General features: G+C 36.6%; 2 protein-coding genes and 2 long non-coding RNA genes across 9 annotated transcripts in view; 2 read left to right on the forward strand and 2 right to left on the reverse strand.

Moving 5' to 3' along the window:
* LOC147757707 (uncharacterized) overlaps positions 1-22,905 on the forward strand; it is a 42,095-nt gene that overhangs the window by 9,508 nt on the left and 9,682 nt on the right. The gene's annotated exons all lie outside the window — the stretch shown is intronic.
* The window catches only part of LOC111244215 (putative fatty acyl-CoA reductase CG5065), a 113,200-nt gene that overhangs the window by 9,375 nt on the left and 80,920 nt on the right, over positions 1-22,905 (forward strand). The window lies entirely within an intron of this gene.
* LOC147757708 (uncharacterized) lies at positions 3,190-3,970 on the reverse strand. Its single transcript, XR_015320847.1, has 2 exons — positions 3,648-3,970; positions 3,190-3,462 (listed from the first exon to the last, which is right to left on the reverse strand). It is a non-coding gene; the product is annotated as an uncharacterized LOC147757708 (long non-coding RNA).
* LOC147757709 (uncharacterized) overlaps positions 21,112-22,905 on the reverse strand; it is a 62,836-nt gene continuing 61,042 nt past the window's right edge. Inside the window, exon 3 of the long non-coding RNA XR_015320841.1 lies at positions 21,112-22,048. This is a non-coding gene — a long non-coding RNA (uncharacterized LOC147757709). The remainder of the gene's footprint in view (positions 22,049-22,905) is intronic.

The raw sequence follows: 22,905 nt of genomic DNA on the forward strand, positions 1-22,905 counted from the left end.
CGATTTGGACCACGATTACAGTTTATTCTTTCTCTAGTTTTCAGGTTCACAATGATACATTATTACCAATTACTAACATAACTGTATTTTTTGATAATCAGTAGATCAACTTGTTTCATGTTGCTTAGCCGGTGGTCAAAGCTGCACTAACACGCCAGTTTTGTCGCCCCCTGTGAACTTTCTAAAAGAACCACCTGGCCATTTAACCTAAAACGGAAACTTACCCTCGCTCGCAGCTCTTTCTTTGCATCGTTTTTTTGAGAGTCAGTGGCAGCTTACGTTGGATTGAAGATACCAAGGTGGACTTAACTACAGTTTAACCAAATAAAATTCCTAAAAAAAGGTCGGATGGCCTAAACGGTTTTTGTCTCTCTAATGTATATGATGAGGTTATTTTACAATTCGTATAGGTAGAGTAAAAGTTACGAGACAAGCTCGGCCTAAAAACCAGATTTAGATTCATTGTTGTTTTTTGTTTAGTTGACATCAGTTACTTCTGATTTTTGTCAGCAGAGCTTTAATTATCAAAACTACCGTGCCAAAGAATTCAAATCCTGCTTGAATTGGCGTCTATTAGAAATTCACCCAAAGAGACTCAAAATAATTGGAAACAAAATTTTACCCTACAGTCGTGTGGGGTACCATTCCTTTAATGGGCTTTTGACCATTTTTACACTGAAATTTTCACTTTAGGTATAATTAATTCACTTTCTTAATTTTAATTCCTCGATCTCTTCGTTTCTGTGATTTTTTGCTTTTTCCATGATGCAATTAAATCAGCTAGGGGATCTGCAGGTTACTTTGCTTAAATCTTTGAAAGGCATCTAAGAACCCAGTACGTATACATAAGGCGCAGTAAATAAAATCCCCAAAACTCTGCCACACAATTTTAAACCGTCATTCAGTTTATTTGCTTTGGCACTCGGATGTAAATTAAGCCGTTAAAAAGATTTACAAAATGCATAATCAGCCATGCTCTGTCCATTGTTCATTCTGCTGGCACATTCTTCAACAATACTTAATCTCAGCACTGACTCTCCTTGAACGGCTGGCCGTTTGAAAGTGTTTAATTTCGGTATATTGTTTTCTATTTGAGGAAAAGGAACGAGTTTGATTATTTATTAAAAACGGCGCTGTATAGCCTGTAGCTTCAATCCAATCATATTTACTTAGTTGATTAATTGATCTTTCAATTAACTATCAAGTTTATTAATTTCACTCAGTTGATGTATTTACCTTGGTTAACATTTTTTAAAAAAAATACAGCAAGTTCCTTTTTGCTGAGGAGCAGCAGTGTGCCTATAGTATGAAAAACTGATGCATGACTGATACGTTTTTCACTATTTACTATGTCTGTACATATCTTATACTGGTGGTATTTTGAAAGACGCCCACTTGCCGCTTACCATGAAGTTTTTGCGATTCAAAACATATGAGTCATATATATATAACTCGTATGTTTTGTACTCATATATATATATATATATATATATAGATAGAGAGAGAGAGAGAGAGAGAGGGAGAGAAAAAGAACAAGTGAGATAACGATGAACGCTTGTGAAGTTGTAACCGAGTGGTAACACAAAGGCTGACCAACTGAGTACAAAAGTAAGAGATAAGAGAGAACATGAAGAAGCAGAAACACCAGCATTGAAATTCATTTCATAGCTAGCAATATAGCTGCTCATCACTGTGTTGCGTTTCAAGCTGCGTCATCAGCCGATGGATACGAAATAATGTTTTTATGTTTAAAATATACATGAATATACTTCTACGAAAGCCATAGACATAGATGATTAAAATCTAAAAAGGAAATCACTTGAAAATGGAATATAAGGGAGAACTAAAAAGCGACGAGCAAGAACTGCAGGTCGGGTGTCTAGCGTATAAAAAGGGTGGTAAATAATAGTTTATTCCTCAAAATGTGGCCGTAAAGCTCAAAGCTCGAGAGATTAGAATTCGACGGACATATGTTTCGCTAAAGGTCTTGAACCAGTACTTTATGACTAGTGATTTAGTTCAGTTACTAAAACTAGGACAATATTTGACAACAAAGTGTGTACAGTGGTCCAACGTTGACAACGAACGTGTTGGGGTATCTTACATAGACGTTTCTAACTACTTTGTTAGTGCATGCCATTTAAGTAAGTACGTGTGATATCGTACGTCCTGTTACGAACGTAGCATTGGCACAATGTAACCCTAAAGAAGATTGCTAGAACACGCATTTGAGACGTAATCTACTAACCCTACTTATTATGGCTTCTGATGTCTCTCTGTTTGACAATGGGGTGGACGATGATTATAGTATACATCTCAATCCTGCCTGCGATTTACTAGTTAAATTTCCTTTGCTAATCAGTGTAGCAATATTTAAAAAGTCCTTTACCTAGAAGAAAGTACTTAATACCTGACAGTCCAAGTATAGTGATCAAAGCTGTAGATCCAATTTCTCAAGCCTTTGACGGGCTAGGTACCTGTGGGAATTTCTTCACAAAATTTGTTTTCCTGATAAAATTGTATTTTTCTGTTAGGTGTAAGTCTAAATAGAAAGAGGATCGTTTCTGGTACGTTTGGTGGTTCTAAAGCAACCATTTCGCAACACGTTGATCACGACTATCACCGTTGTCTTAAGGGGCATGTGACAGTGGGAATTTATACAAAGGTCTTGTGCAGGTATGCGCAGGTGTACAGATAAACAAACATACGGTAAACGAGACAAAGCATCTAGGGTTAGCCAGGCAAATGAAATCTAATGAAAGAATCGGTATGGAAAGCCTGTACAAACTGCACTTCTTTGAAATAATTGGGGATTAAAGATACGACAAAATAAAGAGCATGGCTCTGCTGGCAGTTAGTTTGAACAATTCGATTAAGATTTTCTAGTTTCTCATTTTCCTCTCAGGAATAACTTGGTTCTTCGTTTTTAAATATGTCTTTGATTCGCATCATCCTGCATGTCTTTCTTTTATTATTTTACCTCATCTGCAAATGATTTAACTTCGAGTATGCTCATATGTTGTTGTGATCTAAGGAATGGTTTAACATTTTCGTGCATTTTATATAAATTTCACGTGAGTAACTAGTTGCACTACTGATATAAAACGCATCCAAAATTGAGTGAAACGTACAAATCTTACGTATTTCTGTTATTGAAACTGCTATTAAGAATAGACATAAAGGGCACCGTTGTATTGAACCATTTTTTAGTTTTAACAAGCGATTAACAATGCTACAACATTGGAAGAAAATAAACTTCAAATTTACATTACGATATTGTCGAGATCTTTTTGCTAGAGAACCTTTGCTACTGGCCTGTTACTTCAAAAATATTAATTAGATCAAAACTCCCACGCTTCGTATACCTTTGCTGGCCACACTTGATACATTTATTAGTCCCTCTGATTCCGAGTGCCGACTGTCTTAACCATGTTTATCTGAGGTTTAACCGGGCAGGAACATCTGGGAAACAAGCGCAATAATTCACCCTTTGCTATAGCTTAAACATCAGAGATTGCAACGTCACTGCATTTTCTCAAATTATTTTTGCTTTACGAATGGGAAGTTGGAGCAGCAGAACACACCTTGTTCTATGAAGAAATTTGTTTAAAAAACTTTTATGACATATACGATTGGAAAATAATCACTTTTAAAGATTGCGCGCTCGAATTTTGCAGCACATATCGGTGAGTATACAGAGGGTCCGAATTTTCAGCACACAGTATCTTACTGAAAACTTTCCAACATGTGATGTGTTGTCTCATTTTTTGGTCTCAAACAAAACAGACACATCTGATTCTGAGGAAACCTGAGAACCTAACTGAAACATTATTTAATGCTTTGTAACGCCAACATGTTTGAGCAATTTTGCAAATCTTTATGACTGTAAATGCTATTCGAAGCAGTGGTGCTGTCGTTTTCTCGCAGCTGATCCGTATCGCTTGATGCTCTCCGTTCTAAACATCTCAAAAATGTTCTGTAAACTGCGCAGCAAATAACATACCACTTCATGTAACTAACACGGTGTAACATGGTCTGATACAGGTTTAAAGGAAGTCTGCCCACTAATCTTAGAGATGCATCCATGTACTTTGTGAAAAAAGGAGGAGCTCTTTCGTCTAATTGTACACGATCTTATCCTTTTAGAGATCGCAGCTGAAAGCTTATGGAAAATTTTCGAAAATATGATTTACTAGGCTAGTTCGATACCGACGATCTACCGACCTAAGAAGAAAGTTTTACCATTACTTTTTACGGGTATAATTTTAACTCGAAAGAACTCCTCGAAGATGAATTTCCCCTGTGACAAAAATTGCATTTTTGGCGTCTTCCATACTACGAATTTCATCGAAGTTCAACGCTCTTGAACCAGCCTGCCAAGTTTGAAAACAGCATCCAGAACCAAGAGAATATACCCGTTTCAACCGATTCTCTATTTGATGACGATTATTTGAAGGTAGTTTTGAAGGATGACGACCGACAAACAACCTGGGAATTGGCCGAAAGGGTGCCTATAGCCACAGGACCGTTGTTAGCAACCTGAAATTGTTTGAGCTAACACAAAACTTGGAGCTTGAGTAACTTTTAATACTCTAAATTAGATAAGGAATGACGGTTCAGCCTTGAATTCCAATATCTCACCTGGTTTGAAGCATCACGCGACGACAGTGACAAGATTTTTACATAGATTTGTCATTGGTAATGGGAAGTAGCGTCTGTACGCTAACATGAGCCAGAAATGAGAATGGATAGCTCCAGAAAAAAAGACTAGGACCCAGGGTCCAGCTAGATCTTCAGCAAAAAAAAAAAGATTGTTTTTTGCGTTTGGTGGGATTGTGGGGATTAATTTACTGCGAACTTGTGCCTAAAAAAGACAGATGGTTGATTGACACGTTCATTTGGCGCAGTTGCAATGAGTTAACCAAGTTAAAAGATCCGACAGACAAGGTCAGGTCATCTTGCTCGACGACAATACAAGGCCACATGCAGTAAACATCGTCAGAGCTGCTTTGCTGGACCTAGAATGAGAAGTTTTGTTGCATCCTCTATATTGTATGGATTATGCAAGGACGGGTTTTCAGCTCTTCCGTGTGCTGGGCAACCATCTTCGGAATCGTTCGACAACTCAAAATATAGTGGGAGAATTTCTTCGAGACGACACTCACTGCTTTATGGAGATACATATGGAGATATTTACTGGAAAGATGGGAGAAAGTGATGGACAGTGACAAGGGACGCATAACACAGTACCTCATTATCACAGGAATAAAAGATGTGGTTTTCTATTTTAGGGGAATGTGAAACTTCATCCAATCTAATATGTGGATAATGATGCAATATTTGACAAATCTCAGTACAATTTGTTCGAATATTGGAAAAAATGTTCTGCCACCAAATGATGAGTGATTTTCATTTCAAAACTTCAAAGTGCGAGGTGTTTGTCCGTGGATATTACCAGCTTCAATGACGAACTGCAGGAAAATCACATACTTTTAACAGGGCTTCGGCTAGTATTCTCTGACTTCCTCGAACTTCCAGCTCTGTGTAACGATTACATACATTCAGTGGTTGATAGGTGTTAAGAAAAAACCTTACTTGGTTTACTGCTCTCTTGAGACTCATCGAGTTACTTTCTCGTGCATTTCCTGTTGTCTTGTAATTAACTGCTATAAATATGTCCGACCTCTTTAGAGCCTGCTGTAAACTACTTTTTTTGACAGCAAAGGCTTGTCAAGACATGGTTCAACCGATCGTTTCAGTTAAACGAAGCTAGGCTTTATCTTAAAGCTTGCAGTGATAGGACACAAAGAAGTCTTTGATTTAAAGAGCTGCCGATAGATGTAGCTGCTTACGCCCTTCGATATCCTTTTAAAAAACATAATGGTCGCCGCAGTACCAGAGATTAGGATGAGTGTTTTATCTGGATCTTTAACGGGACCTGTTTTCATGCTATTACGTCAGTATTAAGGTGCACGTAGCCTGATTGCACACGTAGAGTATCGGTACGGATCTTCATTTAAGCTCTTATCTAGTTACAAAGCACACCTGTCAGGTTCGTACGTAGCCGAGCACTCGTGCTTAGTGTGGCTTTCATGCCAATTAAATACAAATCGCTTACAGAGTCTTTTAATATTTAACGACAAACTGTGCCAGAGCACCTAATAGTTTGGATAGCAGGTAATGGTTGCTATCCAGACGGAGTAACATTAATATCTTATCGTTAAGGTAAAAGTTACTTATGCCAATATTGTGCTTGACATTGTTATCCAATCGTATGTACCTCACAGCGCTTCCTAACCAGAGTCAGCAAAGAAGGAAAGCTACAAGATACTATTCTTGTAAACCACCTGTTCTTTAGACGCCATTAGTTTGAGGAAAATTCTACGGAAGTTCCCAGCTTTTTTTACTATCGAAGAGCAACAGGCGTCACTTCCTACCATTTTTTTCGCTTATCACAACAAAGTGGCCTTTCCTGATTTTTTTTCAGAACTCGGTCCTACAAATTGTATAGGAAAACCGATTTGGTGTACCACAGCGGTTTATGTGTACTTCTTTTAACGTCTGGCAGAGCTTAATAAAGGTTTTAGGGCATCGAATCTAACAAAAGTTTGTTTGTAAAACGTGAGGCAAAGATGAATTATCTTTGTATGTCCTATGCGTACCTGCTGCGGCCGTTATTGCGGCTAAGTAATAAAATAACTATCTATAAATAATACGCATTATTAAAAAAAATTTATGTCATTTGAGAACAAAACTCTCTCGCCAAGATTTAATCACCAAAAGCAATTTGTCACTTAAATTGGTAACCGTTTACAAATGGAACTAAAAAAAGTGTTCTCGATATTGTAATTTTATACGATCTTTACAGGAAGAAAGGCCAATTTTTAGCAAGTCGATTCTTGTTTAATACTGAGGATGAATCTGATTTATCGGAAAAAATGTCTCAGTGATTTAAAATCGATGGCATGATTAAATTCAGAATGGGGTTCACCATTTGGTGGCGTATAAAAGTGTATTAAAATTGTTGAAGATGCAGTAACATCTAAACGTCATCGGCACCGAGTACTACGGCAACAATACCGTGTGAAAATTACCGCTAATCGTGATGATTTTTGATCGTGGCCAGCACTGACATTTTTATATAGTTTTATATAGTATACCATTGTGTAAGAAAAGCGGGCCAATAATTTTTTAATTACCAGCCAGTTCTCGATTGCATGCTATGACCAATTATCCGACTATTAGTGAAATGAGCATCCCTGGCAATGTCGTGAAATAATCGGATACAATCATAGTTTTCGTGCGCACGTACCTTCGGCTAAGCACTTAGAGGTATGAACTAAGGCGAATAAAGGAAAAGTGTATATGTTGTGTAAGACATGACTAATCTAGCTATACTCAGAGCGAAATTCACTAGAATGGTGCCTTTAATAACGATACATTTGATAAAAACACTACTTTTCTTTATAAAGCATCTATTCCATGTCGTGTATCGTGGTAAAAATAGCGGGGGTTTATATGCGCATCGTCTATCATCGGATCTCAAAAATAATCGTAATATCGTATCATGGCTTTTATATAAGATTCTAACTATAAATAAAAAGTGGAATCTCCCATCTTTTATAAAACTTTAAATATAAAAGTTGTACAAAGCCACAATAAGACCATAATACTGCTTAAGTTGTGGTCAACATTTTTTTGCAAGGACAATGTCTTCATATTTCTATTCTAGACGTATCTCATGTAAAGTCTCATATGTATATAGTGTGCAAGACTATAATGCTAACATGGGACATAACATCCTAAGGAAACATGCTAAAATCTGTCGCGTGACGAAACATTTCATTGAGTGTTTATTTAAATAATGGCTTAAAATGGTTTGTTTATTAAAAAATAAATTATCTCTTTATTGAAAAATAAATTATTTTTATTAAAAACATGTTCTTGGTATTGATCCATTTTCAATCAAGTCAATTGTAGCTTACCAGAGTAAGCAGCCAGACAGTCTTATTAAAATAGATAAATAAACACATCTTACAATGTGCCTGCAATGGTTTTCCTCAAATATAATCAATCTGCAATATACCTTTCCGATTCGATTAAAAACCGCAGCACTTATGAACTTAATTACGCAATGCAGCAGCCAGTATTCGCTATGTCAATAAAAGAGAATCAATTTGACTATAACAAACAACAAATGGCTATTTTCGAGAACGGAGTGAATTACCGGAAGATCCGTAAAAGGTAAGCCCAAAATGATCAATGATAACTTTGACACATACAAGTTTATACTTTTCAAAATACCAAAAATAACTTTTTGTTTAATACAAACGTTAATGAGGACGCAAGATTCACTAAAGATGAGAGTCGGCTTTGTGGACAGATTGTTGCTGTTCAGAGATTGATAGACGATGTAAATTTAGATACATATACTCTATTTTACCAAACAGGCGGCATCTAAATCGAAAGGTGGAATGAGATGCATTCGGAAAGATCCAAGGATCCACATCGATGTCCGTTATTTTGTGGTCAGTGTTAACTCAGGCTGAAAAATAACTATCGAGCATCTCCAACACCTCTGAGGAGACAATACCAAGGATACCTCAACCAGAACGGGTGAAAAACTAACATTCTGACAGCGTTTCAGCACGCTCCTGATGATCGATTCTAAGAACTTTCTATCAGGAAAGCCACTTGCTAGATGATAATCATAATTAGTAATTTTAAGTGATCCACGTGTTTATTTTACTCGTAAAAATAACATATTGAAACTTTAAAACGAAATGTTATATTATTAGGTAAGATAACTCAACCTGTATTTTCCTATCTTCAAAACATGAAAAATTGTAGGTTTTACGGTCAATATTGAGTGTATCTTCTTGCTTAGATACAACTTTGCAATACCTGTGGACCATTATCAAAACAAGTTCACTTACTAATCCAAGATGACAAATAGGAACTTAAACTATATTATAAATAATAAGCATTTAAACGAACCTCTTAAATTTCAAAATCAAAATTCCTTAACTTCTTATGACACTTCCAATGTGGCTTTATGAGCAGATTAATCTTACCTAGATTATATTTAATCTTGCTTGACAAAAACCTATTGTATCCTCAGGATCTTCATATTTTATACATGATCACAAAATGCTAACTAATCATTCCGAAGCTAGTTTATCAAAATGTGATCGGAAGAAGGTTTTCAGCCGGAAGACGTAACGTGAAATAATTTCAACGACCCAGATCCCCAATAGCTGGCGACACATAATCTCCGCTTATATTATTGTATGTTAAATCAATGGGTAACGATCCTTATCCTCGGCAGACCTGGAAATGGCAACGTATAATTGACAGGTGTCCAATAACTTGAAGAAATGCCTATTGGATGAATAGAATGTTATATTTGGGGATTTGAATCGGATTTTAATGGAAATGTCTGGTAGTAACAAAAAAGTGCAGCCAGCTAAAGCTTTCTATATCCACTTATGTGTCTGCCGGTGGGCTTCGTTAAACACATTTATCTTAGTGGTTGTCTCACTAGGCTCTTTTAAGAGTTCCAAGATATAACTTGAGTATACAGCTTTTTAGCTCTTGTACTAGAAAAAATAGAGTAGAGCGTCGCTTGATTACTTATCAATGGCTTGTTTAGGTTTTCAGTAACTGCTTTGAATTAAAGCTTAGACTATCATCGTTCTTGGGAAGCATCGTCAAGAAAATATTTTTAGATATTTTGTTGCATAGTGTTAAGATTGTTTAGCTCAGTCTGCATACTGAGGATTAAAGCATAACAATTGTTTAATAAATTCGTCCCCATCCTCACCTGTCTTTTTGTTATGATTTCTTTCCTATGTTGTTTCTATAAGCAGCTGTTATGCAATTATGATATCCCAGATCACACTGCGACTGCGGCAATGTACAGAAAACGTAAGTTAGCAATTAAATAATCATTTGTATTTTTTTTTTATTTGCATCTTTAAATCTTTGTAATAATATTCCTATTAGGTTTTGCTCAAGTTCAACAGCAGAAGGTTAACTTTCTTATGCCCTTTTGTCGATGTTTGTTAAAGATTTAGTTTGGGGTGGCTCTTCTAAATTTGGTTCGCACAATATGGTCCGGACTGTTTACCATAATTTGAATCGCAAGTGTTTTCTCCTTACGTGTATATATGTGTAAATACAGCTTTGGAGCGTTGCTTGACAGAAGCGCATAATAAAAACTTTTACTTTGCGGCAACTTAGTACGTAGTAATACTGGGGTATGCGCCGAAAGACAGCAAACAACATGGCTTGGCGCTTTTCTCACGACAGGTACCAAGAGCTTTTACATATATCAAGTAAGTTACAAGAGCTACATATTTAGCACTAGAATTAAGTAGTTAATAAAACGATAATTTACGATCTGTGATTATAAGGTCAACGCCAGGTAGCGTCAATAGAAAGGTTCCAAGTCCTCGGTGTAAACCTGGAAGCACTGCTGTCAGTGAACATTTATCCAAAATTGGCAGTAAACGGGGTTACTGGTCAAGGTAGCAACATTCGGACAATCCGATAAATGATGAAATGCTACTAACCTAGTACATAATAACTACTTTAATATTTATTTGCAATAACTATCCTGAAATTTATTGTTTATGTCCTGCTGTTCATGAAAATGATAAAAATATTTTTTTATGATTTCGTGCGTAACCAATGGCCATTAAATGACGTCATCAGATAGTCGATAAGATAGCATCAGAGCGATCTGACACAAAAGATAAAGAATAAGGGCATTTGCTTAAAAGGGATGTCCTTTGAATTGACAAACTATTATTGATGCTCCTATCCAATCTGATTATTGAGCTCTGGAGTGTAACATACTGTCTGCACACTGTCAAGCGTCGACTACGATAAAACGATGCACTGGAAATGTGATTGAAAGACGATCGCTATCAATTTAGGTACGACCGATATGTATACATTTTGCGTGCATTTCTCCATATACAAACACCTTGCAAAAAATATATTTTTCTAATAGTTCATTCTGCTTCAAATTCAAAAGAGCACTATCTAGTGTAAAGCTAGTATCTCGTTTTAACTTTGTCAAACTTGTAATCAGAAACAAAAATCAACTTAAGCTGCGCAAGCCAACGAGTCGACTGCAATTGTGCATGTTATAAGTTTCCTTTCTCTCTTAGTCTTTCTCTCTAAGCGAGGTTTTAGATATGTCCCTAAGGGACCAAAAATTAGGATGACAGTAACTTATCAAATTTAATGATTGCCTCATTTTTGTTGTTAGGGAAAAAAAACGAATGCCTTTCGCTATTATTTTGAACCCGTGTTTGCTAACACAGACATTGATGGAAGTTTTTTTCGGAAGATTGTTTGGACGGTTTAATGGGTAGAAGACTTCGATTTCAATTGTATTTTTTGACCGATGAATGTAAGTTGATAGAAGATAAAGTTAAAACATTGTAAACGAAATTCAGTGATCATGCTATACAAATTTTCTGAATCTACAAGTATTCTTAATCCTGGTTCATTCCTTTTCTGAACCTTTGTGGCTAATACTGAAAAGAGCTTGTGAAGTTGGCCTGGTGGATGAATTTTTTGTAGGCTTTGCAGCAATTTCTGTGCAAAGTTACAAACATGAAGTCGACCACTGTCCCGGTGGTATAAGAATCGCTAGCATGCTTGATATTTGAAAAATAGGTTGTTCATATTACTACTTAGTGGTAAATTAACGGATTGGTTGAAAAAACAGCTTGGATTTACGAAAAGTGAGTCCACAGTTATAGTATTGGTAAGATTCCTGGTTGATGTTTATCGATCAGCGTACAATGCGTACACAATTAAATTTCTGTGCGAGCAAATCCCACAGATTTAATTTTGTACACCTCGGTTTGTCGAAGGCACTTTGTGGAGCTTAGTTTAAAAAAAATTGTATCATTGAAAAATTATAGCACCTCGATGAAATGGACTGTAAGAATTATTTGACCGAAAATCAAGAAAATGAATAGCCTATTTCCTAGATCTTTTTAGATCGCATTCAGCAAGATTGCCTCAGCGCCTACGTAGAGTTTCCTTTCTGCTTCCTATTTTTGTTGTAAACATAAAAAATGCCATCCGGTATATTTATCGCGCGTTCTATACCGATGATCTAAAACTCCACGGCCTCTCGGCAGAATCCGTTGGCAGGAGACAAGTTCAAAAGATCACGGAGCACACGAATGGTGTCACAATAGTAACGGCTTTGGAAAATACCCACACCAAATTTTGACAAGCATATCACCCGAGCTGTTGGCTGTACAAAATTTATGATAAGTATGATTTTTAGATGTTTCTTCTGGAAGTACTTAACGCTTGCATTTATTTGCGCAAAAATCTAGTTATGTCTAAACTGACCTATAAGTTTAAAGTGTAGTGATCTTACTTGCAGAAGCGCTTTGAGGCTACTGGTGTATTTAGAGAAAATTATTGCGTAGCGTACGCAAGCAATGCAAGACCGGTGACAACATTTTCGACGTGGATAATTTTTTATACTCTCCGAGGCTCCCGCAACACCTTTAAGAACTAAGTTATTATTTCGAACAGTAATTAGACAGTTACGATGCCAATAGAAAACTCGGATATGCAATACAATATATATTGTAGCGCTTTCGGAGCCGCTCACTACTACTATGTCATTTGTTTTACCCATTACTTGTATTATTCATATAACAACTATATACGCTTTTTAGTACCTATTTCCTTTTTGTAAGTAGAAGCAATTAGTGAACATTAAAAAAAACTAAACTCCCCAATTTTTATATGAGCAAGGATCAAATTATAATATATTAAAACTATTTTTGTAGGTGAAAGATAAGCTTTAAATATATGTACTAGAAGATATCTAAATGTACATTGCTAAAAGTCCTTGGTTAAATACAGGAAAAGCTATCGAATGCAGTCGCAGGCTATTTCACATTAAGCACCTATACATTGTTTTGTATCGAGTATTTTATATTCGAATAACACCACCCTGCGTGGTGAGCGGTAAAATTGAGTGAAAAGACAGTTCCAACCATTAGACCTCAAATGATATTCTATAACTAGCAAAAACTGATCTGTTTGCTATCTAACTACAGAACTACGATTTCGAAACATCTGGGATATCATGAAACCAGAGTCGCACTTAATTTGCAGATATCAAAACTTTCATGAGCAAATCATAACAACATTATATTAGAACCAGTGGCTGTATATTCGCAAATGGTTTCGAAACTCCTATTTTCGTCAAAAAATCTTAGAAAAGGTGATGGTGAGCTTCAAGTGCCACTATTAGGATCTATACAATAGAAATGCTTTTTGATTCGACGAGAGGAATCTACCAGCTTTGAACGATTACGGCCGCAATGAATATTATGAGCCCCACTATAGATTCGAGATCACAACGCTTGTTATTGATGTTAAACTAAATACTAAGTTGTTCACTACAGATCTCAGTTGTTGCTTTATTATTGCACCAATCAATCACTGTGAATAGAAAAATAAGTCGTTCTCTATGAAATGAAAACAGAATCCGCGTCCCTTCTAATCAATAAATCGAATATAATGCCACTGAGCCAAACTCAACATTTTTTAGCAAGTTTAAGAAGATGAGAAGCAAGTGGAGATTTTTCTCTTATTAGCTTGTGCTGTTATCAGTAATTACATATTCAGCCAGGACCAGAGCTAATTAACAAAGAAAACGCAACCCTCTATAAATGTTGTTTTGTACAAAGCACGACATACATGAGTGCATTATAACTGTACATTTAACCCTCTGATTGGAAAAACATACAACAATGAAACTACGTACAACGTATATTCTACCCTATATACCTTTATTACATAAAGCGCTGTCATTCAAAAGAGTCATTTTTTATTCTGAACTATCTATTTACCCTTTCCGAACAATCTAGATGCCTTTTGAGAAAAGTTTCGAGGAAACTCATAATATAAGCCAATGGGACGCTACAGAAAATAAGAGTAGGGTTTTTCGACTAAAAAAGCCTGAAACCGTTTCAATGCTTGTTGCTACTACAGAAAATACTAAGGCGAGATTCACTTAAATTGCATGCTGTTAGGGTCCATTAGTAACTCTTATGCAAAGAAACCTAATTTACTTCCCAATTTAGTTAACTATGTGAAAGCGACTAGCGAATTTTAGTACCGGGTGGCAGTTGCTTCAACCAATATCTTTTCAGCTTTCAGTACACCATTGTTTTTATAGAAAAATACTAGAATCAACTCGTTTCTTCATAAATTTGAATGATTTCTTTGCAAAAGCTCTTTATCGACAGTTATAATCGGTGCAGGAATTTCACCATGTTAAGTACGCTTTCACGGACAGGTAGAGAATTCTTTTCTGGTCAATCTACTTGGATCCATTACACGCTCTGGATAAGTTAACTTTGCTTTATCGATTATATTAGTTCTTGCATTTTCGATACGTCCGCCCTAAAGCTCCTGCTCAGCATGCGTAATCTGAGCGCTTTTATGTACGTTTATCAACCGTGCTGCGGTTATCAATGTAATACCGAAATTTGTTTTGCCACGACCACTCATCTTAAAATTTGATCAGCGTCGACTTCCACCCCATCACCGATAGCTATTTGCGAAGCTATTAACCATAAATGGTAGCGACAGGTGTTACAAGTGTGACCAAACCGTTGGCGTATAACACTAGATATTCGTTAGAATGGTCCTTCATCCTACTCGGCTGATCCATGGCTAGTGTCGCGAGCACCAGCCAGATCTTATCGCGTTCTCCATTTTAACTGACCGCACGCACTAAATCCAGCAAAAACAATAATTTTAAAAAACAACTCTAGAAGTAAAGATAGCACATAGATTTGATGTTTTAATATGACATATATACACAAGTAATATGCTTATGGATACACATCCCCTAAGCTTAGTTTTACTATCATATAATACCACATTGCCTCAGTCGTTCATTTATGCTTAAACAAAGGTTAATCCATATAGGTTCACTTCGCTTTCTTCCACTGGCTTTTAGAGGGGTATTACCTCCTAGGTAGGTACCTTAAAAATGTAGCTTTGGAGCAGATGAAGCTGTGGTGGAACGACAAGCTAATTTACTTTTGTATCGTTTAGCAAAGACTCGATGAAATATAAGAAAGGATTTAGGTGTCTTAAATATTCTCCTTTTTTGAATGTGGTCAAAACAATTTTAAAATCCTATTTACGCCAAACCTATAGTTCAATAATTTTTAAAACTAACGGTTCTTTGCTGGAAAATTAGGGTGGCTTATATAGTCCTCGTCTAATGAAACTTTACGATATCCTACTCTCTTAATCATTATCTTTGCCTCAGACCACAAAGATCATAAAAAAAGGACAAGCTTGTGTTGGTTGTAAGTTGTAGTATGTCTCGCATGAAACCTCTTAGTTGGATCTAATCTTTCATTTTTTCTCATTTACAATATTTTTCCACAGTGCCCTTCTTTGGGCTATTCCATTTATTCACGCATTTGTAACATTGTAGTATTCTTTGCATACATCATGTGCACAATTAACTAGAGCTCTCATTAAAGATAGTGCAAGTTCGCAGACACTTCGCTACATCATAGCTTGTAACCGGTTATGCTCCTTAGAGAAAACGCCAGTGTCTCGAAGGTGACAACTACGACAATTAAATATTGGTTGAGGATCGACCGGTACGACGGATTTCATTTCGCTTTTACAAATGACTATGTTTTCTGATCCATTTGCTTTCTAATCTATACTGCAACATTGCATGCCACAGTCTTTGTACACCTCGACCCTTACGCTCTTCACTGTATTAGAATGTCAACCCGTTTGACCGTACGTAAGCTAAAATATCTTGAAGCACGGTGCTCTGTCAACTGATCGCCCGTCAGCGAAAGGTCCTCACACAGTAAGTGGATAGAATTCTAACTAATATAATAATTATAATGTCACAGGAATTGTTTCAATTGCTCCGCATTCGAATTCTCGGTAAAATAAATCGGGTTCTCCCCGTCAGCGAATTCATGCAAATGATGCTTAGTCCTCCGTCCTTAAAACCCCAGATATAGTCAAGTTGTTTATAAATTTCTTCATAAATTCATATATCGTCTATATTAGAGTATCGTAATACCTTAGTCAAGCACAGTCGCGTGGAAAAATACTCCATGTAACACATGTTTCTTAACAAATTACAGGCCTTCACTAGACTGGCTTATTCAGCCCTCGTTCTGTAAGCGATCCTGATATTTACCCAAGCGCTGTTTGTATTTATCTAACAGCAATTGGATTAATAGTCCTACCAGCTAGTCTAGTCCTCGAAGTTCCATTACTCCAGAAATGCTGTTGAGGCTCCTAGGTGTCTATAGAATTTCCTATGCCTGCTATAGACATCATAAACAGGATTAAGGATAGCACACTTCCTAAACATGTATATATAAGCATGTATTTTTTCCTTTATTTAGTCACTCTCCTTCGACAGAGCCAGAGTATTATTGTTAACTGGTCATTGATTCTCATATATTAATATGTCACTTATCAAATTATCCTTCTCTTGTAACGCAATCAGCAGCCGTTTAAAAAGCATTCGCTCGTCCTAGCATTTGAGGTTTTTGACAATAACGCACTACGATCGATTCGTACTGGAGTCAAAAACGGTGCGACGTGGCCAGCTTTCCACCTATAAGAACCAGCTAGTTTTAAGTTACCACGAACCATAAAAGTTCCGAAATTCGCTCTTTCATTTAAAAGGACTGTCAAGCACAGGTGGTTCGAATAAAGGCGTAGTTTTTACAGTTGTTTCAATTAGCAGATACAACTCCTCCTACTTCGTCTTCTATCTCATGATACATTTTCCAATCAGTAGCATGTGTAATATGATAACATTTTGCTATGATCTTAGCATCAGCTTGTGTATTGTATGATCGAAGAATGCACTTACTTTTTCAATTGTTTTGTCGTTGAGACTCCTTAACTGCAGTTCAACCGTACAAACACAATCCAAAACCGTTACTGTACTCACGTGAATTATAAAGTTTCATCATTCACGGTACTCAGGGTACGGAAACTCCCTTTCTCCATCAGCTTTTTACCTCGTTCATTTATATGATATTTGGTACACGTTCTTAGAACATAGCCTATGACATGGAAGTCATTTTTAAAATGTATGTACAAATACATAATCTAAGATACATAATATAGACGTTTCAACAATGTGTTGCTTAGCTAACAGAGGGAACTTATGCTGTCTGGAAGAGCAGCGTTCTCAAGTAGGTTAACCAGTAGCGCAAGCTCTGGATTATCTTCTGGCCGAAATCTAATGGAATATTCGAAGTTCCCCTACATGACCTTTAAATTGCTAAATCTTGGTTAGTCTTTTAATAAAAAAGAAACAATGCGATTAGGCTTGGTTACTTATTTTCAGTAAGTTGAAATATGTAAATTATTTCTATTACTTCTGTGCATTCATTGGAGGTCGCTTGAGCCTATTTCATTTGCTATGAATTTGACCACAGTTGTAATATTAGATAAGCTTTACTTTCAAAGGAAGAAGCTTGCTCGCAGATTACCCTACTTGAGCCTTTGGCATTTGGTGACTATCAGTAAAAGGGTTTACAAAACCCTTTTACCTTTTTCGTGCAGTTTACCTCCTTGTGACTACATTGAGGCAAGTGATATTTGATCCTTATTGATTTAAGCGTTACCTGAAGAATATTCAACCATATTTAAATATTAGTGCTTTTTATTTTTCAGGTATTTCTTCCTTTCCAGGAGGGATCCCTGTAAGCGTTCCTGCTCACCACATAGTATTGCGTCGTACAATAACTACCCCTTTATCACTTAATATGCTCGCTACTTTATACTCTGTGAACTGTATTAAATTAATTAAATAAATTAAAAATAAAAATAATTAAATAAATTAAAAGACCCTAAGGGAATCTTCCAGTTTCTTTGCAGTATGGTCTAATCGGTATTCTTCCAACAGCTTGACGTACTTTGGTTGTTTAAATTTAAAAGGCCGGTCGATTTTGGTTTTACGAATGTTGGTACGCACATGAGCTCACATATGCATTTTTATAACTTACATGTGTAGTGGCAGGAATAGGCTAGATTCGACCCTATCTTGAACGGCGGATTCACTAGCGTCGATTAGTTTAGGCCTTATACAGTGGCCTCTTGGTTATTTCGTTGCTGGTATGCCTTTTATGTAATTTGGATGTCCCTCTAACAAGCATTGTGATTGCTTTTGCTTCGTTTTAGTCATACTCGAGTCATTTCACCAAAGCATTATTCTATCATGCATATCTGCATCACTTCGTGCCCATCGTGTGAATTTGCCTCACCATTACGCTGTACTTCTGTATTAGCGTTTGTCTCTACTAAACCATAGTTTTCGGCTGAAAAAAACAGTTGTAAAGGCACTCGCAGAAACCTGAGGCCTTGTTGTGAACTGACTTCCAAATGCGAGAGCAAAAGTGTATAACTGTAAATTGGCTAGTACGTCGTTTAGTGCGTCGGCTGTTAGTCCACGCCATGTTGTTTCGGTATTTTTTTACATTCATTTTGATTTAAAATTCTATTGGGAATTTAACACCAGATAAAATTTTAGTGTAAATGCTTTCTTGGTTACTTTTGCTTATCTTTAATTCAGACGTCTCTTATGAGTTCGAATACCTTTAACAGCAGCCACTTACAGGTTACAGTAATATGAGAAGCCTAGACTCTAATTCTATTTCAGGAGAAAAAGAATTATCGAATTCACAAATAGCACTTGACGAAGAAAGGATAAACGACGCTTAGTACTGTATGTACATTGCAATAAAAATAGACCGTAATACCGAGAACGATCTGAGCCAAGAACTTCGGCACATTTTTGTAAGTTAGAAAATATCTATGAATGGTTTTTCAACAATTACTAAAGTAAACCAACATGCGATTCGTCTAACTTTTTGTTATTCCTAGGATTTTACTGCCACTCTAGGCGCATCGTTTCCCAGAGGAGGACAAACGTTGAAGGAAAAAGTACTATATAGGACGTTTTAAGGGATCTTCGAATTCGTGGTAGGTATACTAGTAATTTACAAGCTAAAGTGTCTGTGCCTAACAGAAAAATCCGTTTTGGATAAAACATTATCAAATTCCATTTTTTAAAGCGTTGTACCACTTTAGTTTCTTCAATAGCACCTCCCACACGTCAGTCCATATGAACTTCGTCTTTTGAAAATCGTCTAGCAGTTGCAAAAAGCTTTCAAAGAAATTGTTGTAAAATTAGACCAGCCTCTTTTTGAAGCAGTTGAACCTCAATAGTATTTTCGAGCTAGAGCATTTTCATGGTTTTTATTTCTCGGAATAATTTCTGACTTCCTTTTTAGGATATAAGAAACAAAAAAAAGTATCTCTTCTTTCAAAAAACCATATATACCGTTGCTGAGCTGTGGGTTTTCTTTACAAGTTTTTAGGATGTGGCCAATGACTTTCAAGTTGTCTTGGATTTTATTTGAGCTTGTAATAACATCGTTTTGATAGGCTAACAATCTGGGTAAATTAGCTAAAATCCATTGCCTTTGGTCAATGAGAGGGCTCATCCAACTGTACTGCTATGAATATTTTTAAAAGCATAAACACTCCTTTCTGCGTATTAGTGCAAGGAAAATTTTGGCTAATTGGTTTCATGAATCGATGGAAATACGCTTGGCTTAAAATACACTGAAGCATTGCTTAGTATAACAAATATTTTACTTGTTTTTGGCAATTTAGTCTTCGTGCTATCTATTTTAAACCTAAGTAAGTCATCCAATCTTAGTCTCAAAGCTGCTATGTATGCTCCAGCACGGAGTCTAATGGTTTCTGTCGGCCATGTTAGGCCCAGTTCCTAACCACCTTTTCGGTCTTCTCCGTGTACAAAATCAACATTGTTCGAAATACAAAGATTTAATTGGGATGCCTAATTGGATTTGATTAGAATATTTAAACAGAAGGAGGCAGATTTTGAAGTGTGCTTATAATTTGTGTATAAAACATACGATGGATTTGCTTCCATAATTACGTTGAGTTTTCGCATTTAGTTTTTGCATCTTTTTAACGATCTGGAGAATATGTTTACACACTATCTAAATCACCTTGAACCATTTTTCAAGGATAATCTATATTGGAGGTAAGTATAGGGCTCCGTTGCTTTGTCTCTTCATATATTGTTTGGAGAAGTTCCTTCTGAAAAGCGAAAAGGGCGTCTAGCTCGCGCCACTAACCATGTCCTCTGCTAGGGGCCCTTATTTAACGCCAGAAGGCTTTTGTATTACTTCGAATCCAGGTAAAGTTAGCTATGAGATCGCAATCGTTTTTCACGCAGTGTTTCTTTTGAAACCTATCTTTTGGAGGAATATCTGCTTTCTCATCCTTACAGCACATTATAGCTTCCAGAAAGGCTAAAAGCGTTCTTCACTTTTTCTTAAGCTTATCGTTTTTGCGATATTTTGGGTAAAGCCTTGGCGGGTAAGCTTTATGTCGTGTTTCATGGAATGCGGAACATTGAAAAACTGTTGCGCTGCCTGGATTCTCAGTTGTGTGGAGGGCGTGACCATTTTAACCTCATCTATTTCCATCACATACGACTAGAACTGGCAATGGTATATCAGAGCCTGAGTAACATGGTAAGACGGTTTTTTGTCCCTTTCTTGTTCAACCATACTAAAACGTCAGGAATCAGAGCTTGCGTTCAATGTTCCACTATACGTTTTCGCCTGTGTATCCATTCCTATTGCCACTTGTTCAAAGTGGCCGTTCTAACAGTTATCAAATAGATTTAATCACCCATGATTTTTTTGCTCGTTCCTTAGCTAATAAGTCTTATGGGAGCATTTTGGTCAGTCCCAAAGCGGTATCCATGGGTACAAATAATGTAACGGATAAATAATAGAGGACAGTATAAAGTTAAATTGATGAAAGCAACTAAAATCCTTAAGTTGAACGGCACAATAACTATAAGAACACAACAGATGTAAAGAAAAGCGAGTCGAACGTTATAGCCTTAAGATTTACTTAGGTAAATAAGTTTACTAATTCGATATTGAGTAACGAAATACGAAGTACTAACCGAAGCAAGAAGAAGAGTTCAGTGGTTTCACTCACTAATGAGCACTGAAGTTTATTGCTCCAGATCAAATCTTTAGCATAGAATAGTAACCGTGCACGAACAGCGACATTGAAATTATCCACTAATTGTTAATCCTTTAACACGAGCGATATTGGATCGTAAGTAGAACAGCGACTAATAAACATCGGAGAAACTTTTTTTTCCCCCGAACAAGTCAGGTAACTTTTAGTAACAAAACGTAACTTAAACTGGCGGGTAACACGACGTTTTGCCAAAATAGAGAATTGTTCGCTTCGAGCAGCAAATAAACCCTTTTCCTTGAACCGCCAAAATACAAACAAGAGGTCGGGTGTTATAGAATATGCAATATTGTTTCCCCATTGAGCAGAGGGAAACAATTGAACTCAGTCTTCTATACATTTGTAAATTATGTCGAATGATTGCCGAGTTTATAGATTGCGTGGTGGTACTCGATTTCTGCCGGGAGTAAAACAGTGTTAAAACCTCTTATAGAATAATTCAATATTCATTTCAGTGCATTCTTAATACCAATTAAGTACTTAAAACTGAGATGAAAAGGCTGCGCTAAGAGCTTATCTGATCGAATAATATAATTACCATTATTTAGGTTTACAGTATAAGCTTTAAGTATTCCTTCTTACTAGGTATTTCCAAGACAACCGTAGTGTCATCGTCTTTGGTAATAGCGATGTCTCCTTGATCCAATAATGTTCCTGTGCTGCTCCTCTGAAGTGCCGATTGCAAAAAAAAGTAGATATTTTTTTCTCCGGCGTTTCCAGAAGCTGTGAAGAACTTTCTTTAATCTTCAAAATGTAATTCAACTCTCACGCTTTTCTCCAAATCACTTAGGATACTCTAGTACGCCTTCCCCAAGGAGCGAGCCTAAGCTTGCTTCAGTAGATGCTATTTTTTAGAAGAGCTTTTGACGAGTAAGTAGGTTGCCTGAAAATTGCGATCCAAAATTAAATTGTCTTAAATATTCGAACTATTCGTTTAACATACGCGAACACACTCACTAACTTATTAAATGATGAAAAGTCGCTGGATCAGTTACTGGAATGTCGTTTACTGCTAGCAGTACTCGTACTTCCAGAACCGACCAATGTAGTAAGCGTCCGGTTTAAATGCAGAGTATTTGCTTTCCAGTATGAGAAGATCCGGCATACTTTTTTAAAGCGATAAATCGGCCAGTTTATGCATGTTGAGTTCCCTGGATGGCAGATCCGTGGGGTAATCGATTCCCGTGCAGTCCCTTCACTTAGATCGTGATGTCTGCTTCGAAATTCTTCGAAGACGATTTTTAATATAAATACCCCATTTTCCTCGGTGATTAGAATGCATCTAGTACAGCATTTTGTCAACTGGAAATATCCCTTTACCGTCAGTATGTCAGTTTGGTTGCCAAAATGGCAGTCATGAGTTTCTTCTAAGGAATCATAGGATCATTGAGTTGTTTTAATGGTGCAAGTCTCGCTTTTGACACCGCTAGATGAAAATTTACCATGAGTCTCATAGACTTCGAGGCACACCGCTGCTGGAAAGCCCGATCTAATGGATCGGCAAATTTATGCAGTCTTTCCTTGGACATAACTTCCCTACCTAATCCAAGCCAACGTGGCATTTTAATCAAACTATTTTTTCTGACTCAACAGAACAAGGCAACCACTGCTGTTAGAGATAAATTAGAATATTAGTATCCAACTTTAATGTTCTTAAATACGCCTTTTGGGAATTAATTTGAAATTACTCTTCAAGAACGATAATAAACTCTGAAAATGATAAAAACGGATAAAGCTACC

Source organism: Varroa destructor, unplaced genomic scaffold (assembly GCF_002443255.2).
Source record: "Varroa destructor unplaced genomic scaffold, Vdes_3.0 BEIS01000002.1, whole genome shotgun sequence".
Lineage (NCBI taxonomy): Eukaryota > Metazoa > Arthropoda > Arachnida > Mesostigmata > Varroidae > Varroa > Varroa destructor.